The sequence below is a fragment of the Pteropus alecto genome, unplaced genomic scaffold (assembly GCF_000325575.1).
Source record: "Pteropus alecto unplaced genomic scaffold, ASM32557v1 scaffold29, whole genome shotgun sequence".
Lineage (NCBI taxonomy): Eukaryota > Metazoa > Chordata > Mammalia > Chiroptera > Pteropodidae > Pteropus > Pteropus alecto.
Window position 1 is genome coordinate 973329 of NW_006443120.1, and position 8868 is coordinate 982196.

General features: G+C 36.0%; 1 pseudogene; it reads left to right on the plus strand.

Moving 5' to 3' along the window:
• The first annotated feature begins 1076 nt into the window (after positions 1–1076).
• Positions 1077–8868, plus strand: part of LOC102898964 — a 93847-nt pseudogene continuing 86055 nt past the window's right edge.

The window sequence follows — 8868 nt, forward strand, 5'->3', positions numbered from 1 at the left end:
CTAAAGTAGGGAAACTATAAACAAGGAGCGAAAGGAATCCAGGCCCCCAAACACCTCAGAAGTTCGCTTGCATTGTGTTGCATCATCCGCGATTCATAGTGGTGATCAGCAGGCAGAAAAACCTGATCAGAACTGGGCTGGGGTTCCAGGAGCCAGGCACCAGGTCAGGTGGAGAGCCAGGGAGAAAATCCCACACTGCAAACCCTACTGCAATTCCCACTGCGCAGCTCACCCATCTACCCCATAAACTAGGAAGCTTGTCATATTCCACGTATCGCATGAGGTTGCCCTTCACTCCCTCCTGCAAGTACCTCCAAGGTCAGACACTCACAGGAAGAGGCTCTCAGGACTGTGGAACTTAGAAGTCTCTGACGAAGGTAGGATAAAAGGGCAGCATTTGCAGTATATTTGGCCCCAACACAGGGGCTTGCTCAGCTCTCGTGTTCCTTCTGTTTTATGGCAGAGCCATGCTGAAGTCCCCAAGGCGCCATGGGCCATCTTCAGTCAGTATGCTGCTGAGGGATTTGGGGAGAATGTGCCAGTGCTAACCAGGCTTTGGAAAAACTCACCCTAGTCCCTGGGGTCCTGTTGTTCTCATTGTGCAGCCCTTTACATTCTCAAAGGCAAATAACCCAAACAGCCATTTTGGGGAAGTTAAGAGATATGTACAAGTATTTTCAAATTACTGACATTTTGTTATGGCATCAAATCTGTATTCACAGCTGATCGGAATGATCTCTTTTAAAAATCATTACTTTTCTACCTTGTGTTTTGGTTAATAAGAGCCACCATCTCTCACCTCCAAATAAGAACAAATAAAGGACAAAGGACAGCCCTGAAAAGACAGCACCCAACCAGCAGTCCCAGTTCCATTCTCCACCTGCAGTTGCTGCCAAGGTGCCAAACTGGGTAGGGTGATCAGGTCAGGTGGGATTATGCTGGCAGTGTCCCAGCTGCTCTAGGATCCCTCACAATTTGTTCATTGGCTGCCATATCCTAGGCCTCTCTGAATGCTATTTCCTGTCCTTGCAGCTGGATTTCACTACAATTTGCACATACTTTGCCACTCACGAATAATGCCCCCATTCAAATCTGTCACAGGATGCAATGCATTTGAAAGCCGCCTAATGGCAAAGGTAAGTGCTTTGCCCAAGCTTGTATATATTTTCAGACTCACTTCCCACTGGTTTTCTAAATGCTATTCCTGGTTCACAAACTTTGTGTAATTGTCACAGTGTTACCATTTAATATGTATCAAGTAACATGTATCAAGTATGTTCGGTATGCCCAGTACTATAGCAAATGAAGAGAACATAATGTTCCTGTCAAATTGATTTATCATTTCCTAGAGTGAGCAAGAGAAGAAACAAACAGTAGGAGAAGATGTACCACTCACACTGAGGTCAGACCATGGTAAAACTGGGCCAGATGTCTTTGTTGTTCAGCCTTTAATATTTCCCACAGGCAGCTGCTTCTTCAGGGGAGACTATTGGGGGAGACTAAAGCTTTCAGGATTTTTTTCCTCAAATAAGGTTACCACTCTATTTGGGACATCCTCCTAAAACAGACTTCTGGTCCTATTCCAGGCAGCCTCACTTATCCACCATGACCCTAAGCCACAACCTCTAGTCCTGTTCAGTTTCCCACCCCTATCCTATCATTTAACTAGGAAAGAAGGCAGATTTGAGAGCCTTTTATATCCTCAAGAGGAATATTTATCACTCTTGTGTGTGTGTGTGTGTGTGTGTGTGTGTGCACGTGCACGCTGACTTTTTGTACATCTGGGTCCTTACATCCAAAAGTAAGCCAATGCCTCTGGAATTTCTCTCCTTAACTGGCAATTTGGTAACATTAGTACTTCCAGATGCATTAACTCTTATTTTAAAGTTAGTATTGATAACAATTATTAAATAAATATAAGAATCAGGGCGAGGTAAAAGACCCATACACTGAACAATTTATATTAAGCAAGATCTCACAAGAATGAGATTGTAGATAAGCAGATTCAAGATCAGCTTAGGACAGTGGGATCTGGGAAGAACTGGCAGGTACTTCATGCCCTAAAGCCACAAAGAAGTGTGTTGTGTAAAGCATTCTCCCACAAGGATGGAGCCCGACACCCATGTCTGAGGATGAGCCTCAGGAAATACCTTCTTACAGCTTAGTTAGAATTCTGGCCTAAGCCCCAGGGTTTATCTCTCTCTGGTCATTGAGTCAGGAATTTTGAGTTGCTCCACTTCAAGACTCAGTGGTGTTTTGTACTCTCAAGGGCAAACTTCCTAGCAGAACATGAGGAATAATTAATGAGGCCAGAGGCAATATGGGTCCAGAGTGTCTGTGAAAAAATATACAGAATGTCTTTGATTTCCCACCTTGGGTTAACTCAACTGACCAATTTCAGTTCACTTCCCCTGCTGTAAGGAGCTCCAGGCCCTGACAGAATCCTTTCTCTTAACAGTCTCTCTCTTCTCTGCACTCCTCCAGTTTGAGGCTGGAAATGCTCTATACAGAGTCCCTGCAAGGAAGAGCAGTCGCTTCCTGAGAGAGATGCTCTAACCAACTAACCTGGTAGCCTTCCCTTTTGTACTTGGATCAAGTAACAACTGCTAGATGGTCAAGCCTGATTCTCCTTGGAAACGTCAGCTCATCTGAGAACTGGCCCTTCCCAGTTAGCCTTGGAGAAAGGGCAAGTATGTGTGTCCTACGCAGTAAATCTTATAGGTTGTAAATGCTTACAACAGCCTATGAAAGAGAGAATATTATTTTTATCTCCATTTAAGAGATTTAATAAATAAAAAAAAAAACAAAAAACACTGAGATGTAGAAAGTCTAAGAACTTTTCCCCCAATTCACCTAGTTAGCAACAGCGGGGACAAGATTAGAACCCAGTCTGCTTGGCTCTAATGACAAACTCAACTACATTTTAGACTCATGGCGGTTGCAGAACAAAGACCTATTCTGCCAGAGTGGGAAGTTGGGTTTTTTTGCAAGATAAATCAGGACAATACATAGGTTCTTATTACAGATATTTTTATTTACTGATGTGTTTGGTCATGTTCTTATGTCATTTCAAGTCTGTCTGTTTTATTTCCTTGTTAAACTCCAAGAGTCTCATGGATCACCATATTTCCTTTTAAATGATGTTCTTACTTGCTTAACTCCACTAAGATAATTTTCAACTTGATTAAAAAGTGTTCCTACTCTGCCTAACCTGGCAAGACATGGCTGAGAATTCACTCCCTGGAATTTTGTTCCACATTTTTTTTATAACATTTCTATTGCACTTGCTGAAGCTTCACTTCTCAGACTGAAGTTTGTTGCCAACAATGCTTATATACTTACTACCAAGATTACTGTCTTAGTCTTTTCAGGCTGCTATAACAAAATACCACAAACTGAGTAGTTTACAAACAACAGAAATTTATTTCTGCCAACAGCTAACATCATACTCAATGGTGAAAAACTGAAAATTTTTCTTCTAAGATCAGAAACAAGACAAGAGTGTTCAATCTCACCATCTCCATCCAATATAGTACTAAAAGCCCTAGCTAGATCAAGCAGTCAAGGAAAAGAAATATAAGACATTCGAATCACAAAAGGAAGAAGTATAATTGTCTTTGTATGAAGATGATATAATCTTCTATATAGAAAATCTTAGACTCCATCCAAAAAAAAACCTGTTAGAATGAATTAACAATTTCATTAAAGTTGTAATATACAAAATCAATATACAAAAATCAGTTGAACTTTCAGAAAAAAAATGAGGAAACAATTCCATTTATAATTTCCTAAAAAAGAAAGAAAGAAAGAAAGAAAGAAAGAAAGAAAGAAAGAAAGAAAGAAAAAAAAGTACCTAGGAATAAATTTAATCAAAGAGGTAAAAGGCCCATACACTGAAAATTATAAGATGTTGGTGACAGAAATTAAAGAAGATAGAAATAACCGAAAAGATAGTCCATGTTCATGGATTGGAACAATTAATATTGTTAAAATGTCCACACTACCCAAAGCAATCTATAGATTCAATGCAATCCTTACCAAAATTTCAATGACTTTTTTCACAGAAATAGAACACACAATCTTAAAACTTGTATGGAACCATACAATCCCCAGAATAGTCAAAGCAATAAAAAAAAAAAAAAAAAAAGCTGAAGGCATCACATTTCCTGATTTCAAAGCTAAAATAATCAAAACAGTATGATATTAACATAAAAAGAGACACTTAGATTAATGGAACAGAATAGCGCAGAAATAAACATATACATATACCGTCAATTATTTTATGACAGAGAACCCAAGAATACACAATGGGGAAAAGACAGTCTGTTCAACAAATGGTATTAGGAAAACTGGACAGCCACATTCAAAAGAATGAAACTGGACCACTATCTTAAACCATTCACAGAAATAAACTCAAAATGAATTAAGACTCGAATGTAAGACCATAAAACTCCTAGAAGAAACCATAGAGGATATGTTCCTTGACATTGGTTTTGGCATTTGGATTTGACACCAAAAATGAAGGCAATAAAAGAAAAATAAACAAATGAAATTACATCTAACTAAAAAGCTCTTGTACAGCAAAGGAAACCATCAACAAAATGAAAAGTCATCCTACGAAATGAGAAAAAAATATTTGCATATCATATATCTGATAAGGGGTTAATATTTAAAATATATAAGAACTCATTTAATTGAATAGAAAAAACTAAGCAATGTGATTTTAAAATGGGCAGATCTTCAAAGACTTTTTTTTTCAAAGAAGACATACAGGCACAAGAGAAAATTCTCAACATCATTAATCATTAATCATCAGGAAAATATAAATCAAAGCCACAATGAGATATCACCTCACACCTCTCAAAATGGCTATTATCAAAAAGACAAGAGATAAGTGTTGGCAGAATAAGGAGAAAAAGAAAACTCGTGCATTGTTGATGGGAATGTAAATTTATGCAGCCACTATGGAAAATAGGATGGAGGTTTCTTAAAAATTTTTAAATAGACCTACCATATGATCTTCTGTGTATCTATCCAAAGGAAACAAAATCACTACCTAGAAAAGATATATGCACTCTCATGTTCATTGCAGCATTATTAAAATAGCTAAGACATGAAAACAACCTAAGTGTCCATCAATGAATAAATGGATAAAGAAAATGTGGTATACATATAATGGAATATTCAGCAATAAAAAGGAAAAAACCCTACCACTTGCAAAACCATGGATAGATCCTGTGGGCATTATGCTAAGTAAAATAAGTCAGAGAAAGATAAATACTATATGATCTCACTTATATATGAAATCTAATAAAAATAATAAAAAAACCAAACTCATAGATATCTCTGGTGGTTGCCAGAGGCAGGGGTTGGGGTGGGTGAACAAAATGGGTGAAGTGGTCAAAAGATAAAACTTCCAATTATAAAATAAATAAGGGGATGTAATAATGTATAGCATGGTGACTATAGTTGACAATACTGCATTGTATATTTAAAAGTTGCTAAGAGAGTACTTTTTAAAACTTCTTATCACAAGAAATAATAATTGTTACCTATATGTCATGATGGATGTTAATGAAACTTATTGTGGTAGTCATTTTGCAATATGTACATATAGCAAATCATTATGTCGTACACCTAAAATTAATAAAATGTTAGTCGTGGAGCAAGATAGCGAAGTGTTCTTGCCTCCTCCACGACCACATTAAAATCACAATTAAAATACAGAACAATCAACCTGGAACACCATCTTAAGACTAGCTGAACAGAAGTCCTAAAACCAAGGAAATAAACAAAAAGTCATGTCGAGACTAGTAGGAGAGGTGGAGACATAAAACAGGCTCGCCCCGCACTTACATGTGGAGGTTGAAAACCAGGAGAGATATCTTAGCTGCAGAGGTTCCCCTTGAGGAGTGAGGGGATCCATACTTGGCTCCCCAGCCCAGAGCACCAGTGCCAGAAATAGGATTCTCCACAACACCTGTCTGTGAAAATTAGTGGGGATTCTATCCAGGACCAGATGGCTTTATAGGTGAAATTTACCAAACATTGAAAGAACTAATACCTATCTTTCCCAAATTATTCCAAAATACTGAAGAGGGAAAGCTCTCAAACTCATTATGAGGTCAGCATTACACTGATAGCAAAACCAAAGACACTACCAAAAAAATGCACACACACACACACACACGCACACACGCACACGCCAAAATGCCTGATGAACATAGATGCAAAAATCCTCAAGGAAATATTAGCAAACCAAATTTAACAATATAGTAAAAAGATCATACGCCATGAACAAGTTGGCTTTACTCATGGTATGCAAGGTTAGTTCAATATCTGCAAATTAATTAATGTAATACACCACACAAATAAAATGAAGGGTAAAAATAATATGGTCATATCAATAGATGTAGAAAAAGCATTTGACAAAATCTAGCATTCATTTATGATAAAAATTCTGATCAAAGTGGAAATAGACAGAACATACCTAACATTATAAAGGCCATTTACGACAAACTGACAGCTTACATCATACTCAATGGGGAAAAGCTAAAAGTAGTTTTCTTAAGATCAGAAACAAGAAAAGTAGGTCCACTTTCATCACTTTTATTCAGCATAGTTTTGAAAATCTAGCCACAGCAATCAGACAAGTAAAAGAAGAAATACAAGGCATCCAAACTGGAAAGGAAAAAGTAAGACTGTCATTATTTGCAGATGACATAATACTATATAGATAGAACCCTAGAAATTCCACTAAAATGCTATTAGAACTTATAAATGAATTTGGTAAAGTAGAAACATGCAAAATTAATAATCAGAAATCAGTTGCATTTTTATACACCAGTAATGAACTATCAGGAAGTGAAGTTAAGGAAACAAACACATGTACAATTGTATCAAAAACAATAAAATACCCAGGAATGCATTTAACTAAGGAGGCGAAAGACTCGTACTCAGAAAATTGTAAGACATCGAAGAATGAAATTGAGGAAGACACAAATAAATGTAAGCATATACTGTGCTCGCTGATAATAATTATCATCTTTAAAATGTCTGTACTACCTAAAACAATCTATAGATTCAACACAATATCTATCAATATACCAACAGTACTTTTTACAAAACTAGAACAAATAATTCTAAAATTTATATGGAACCATAAATGACTCTGAACAGCCAAAGCAATCTTGAGAAAGAAGAACAAAGTTGGAGATATCATGCTACCTGATATCAAAGTATACGACAATGCTATAGTAATCAAAACAACAAAGTACTGGCATAAAAACAGAGGCCTAGATCATTGGAATAGAGAGCCCAGAAATAAACCCACACCTCTATGGTCAATTATTCTATGACAAAAGAGGCAAGAATATACAATGAAGTAAAGATAGTCTCTTCAATAAATGGTATTGGGAAAACTGGAAAGATACATGCAAAGAAATGAAACTGGAATATACCCAAAATGGATTAAAGACTTCAATGTAAGACCTGAAAATGAAACTGGAATGAACCTAAAATGGATTAAAGACTTCAATGTAAGACCTGAAACCATAAAACTCCTAGAAGAAAACATATATAGTAAATTCTCTGAAATCATAAAAATCCTAGAAGAAAGCATAGGCAGTAAACTCTTCGATATTGCTCTTAGTATCTTTTTGGCTATGTCTCCTTGGGCAAGAGAAACAAAAAGAAATAAAATGGGACTATATCAAACTAAATGTTTTTGCACAGCAAAGAAACTATCAACAAAATGAAAAGACAACTTACTGAATGAAAGAAGATATCTGCCTATGATACATCTGATAAGAGATTAATATCCAAAATTTATAAAGAACTTAACACCAAAAAAACAAGCAATTCAATTAAAAATCGGCAGAAGACCTAAATAGGTATTTCTCCAAAAAAGACATGTAGATGGCCTACAGACATATGAAAAGATGCTCAGCATCACTAATCATCAAAGAAATGCAAATTGAAACCACAATGAGATATTGGCTCACACCTATCAGAAAGGTCATCATCAATAAACTAACAAACAAGTGTTGGAGAGGATGTGGAAAAAAGAAACCTTCATGTAACATTGGTGAGATCACAAATCAGTACAGCCACTATAGAAAACAGTATGGATGTCCTCAAAAAATTGAAAACAGAACTACCTTATGACTTAGAAATTCTGCTTCTGGATATTTATCTGAAGAAATCCAAATCACTAATTCAAAAAGATATATGCACCTTTATGTTCATTGAAACATTATTTACAATAGCCGAGATATGAAAGCAACTTAAATGTCCATCAATAGACAATCAGATAAAGAAGAACTGGTACATATGCACAATTGAATATGACTTGGTCATTAAAAAAATGAAATTTTACCATTTGTGATGACATGGATGTACCTGGAGGGTATTATGCTAAGTAAAATAAGTCAGATAGAGAAAGACAAATACCATACGATCTCACTTAGATGTGGAATCTAAAGAACAGAGTAAATGAACAAACAAAACCAAAGAAGACTCATAGATACAGAGAACAAACTGATGGTTGATAGATGGAAAGGAGTTTATGGGGCTGGGTGACAAAGGCAAAGGGATTAAAAAGTAAAAATTGGTAGTTACAAAATAGTCACAGAGATGTAAAATTCAGCATAGGGAATATAGTTAATAATATTGTAATGACTATGTATGGTACCAGGTGGATACTAGACTTATAGACAGGATCACTTTATAAATTATATAAATGTCAAACCATTATGCTGAAAACCTGAAACTAATATAAAATAATATTGGATGTCAACTGTAATTAAATTAAAAAAAAATAAAGCTAAAATAATGCTATATAGCAATTATATCTAAAAAAAAGGAAGG